Source organism: Arachis duranensis, chromosome 3 (genome assembly GCF_000817695.3).
Source record: "Arachis duranensis cultivar V14167 chromosome 3, aradu.V14167.gnm2.J7QH, whole genome shotgun sequence".
Lineage (NCBI taxonomy): Eukaryota > Viridiplantae > Streptophyta > Magnoliopsida > Fabales > Fabaceae > Arachis > Arachis duranensis.
In genome coordinates, this window is record NC_029774.3 from 119,552,574 (window position 1) to 119,553,434 (window position 861).

The following is an 861-nucleotide window of genomic DNA, read 5'->3' on the forward strand; positions in this document are numbered from 1 at the left end:
TGCACATGAGTGCCATGTTTTTGGTTAATGTAAATATGTGAATATTGTGAATATGTTTGTCTTTTGTTTGTTTGTTGGTTTTCATTAGTTTTAGATCTCTATTAGTTTTGCTTCTATTTGCCACTATGAATTCTCATCCTTGTGGTTTTGGATATGACTGTGACTATGTTGTAGGTGATGAAAACTTGAATGATGGCTCACATTATGGGAGAGATGAATTCTTAGGAAGGGAGCCATATCCATATGAGCAATCATCATGGCAACCTTCCCCTTCAAGTTACTATGATGGTAATCCTTCATATAATGCATATCATTCCTACGGATATGATGATTCTTATCATGGTTATACCACTCAACCACCATCATTCTATACACCATACTCTCAACATAGCCCTCAAACACCATCATTCCAACCACCATATTCTCAATCCACATCCTTTTTCCACCAATTGCCTTCACACAACCTTAATTCATATTCCCCTTATGCATACCCTTGTGACAATTATGAACATCAACCACCACTCCAACATCTTTACCATCCAAACCAAGCCCCCATGAATGATACACTTGGTATCATTCTTCAAAAGCAAGAAGAGCTCCAAACCACACTCACTTATTTCACCTCTACTCTCCAAGAATTTATATCCTGTATAATCTCACCTTCTACCAACAACCAAGATGCCCTCCCACCGCCAAGTTTTAATGAACCTCCTTCCCAACCATATCATGATTTCTCTTTTCCGCCACAAACCTCCACGAAAAAAAATCCATGTCCATCAATCCAAGAGCCATATGATCCTACTTATGTTAGTGAAGAGGAACAAGAGTCAAAGGATCCTCTCAAGGAACAAATGGATCGGC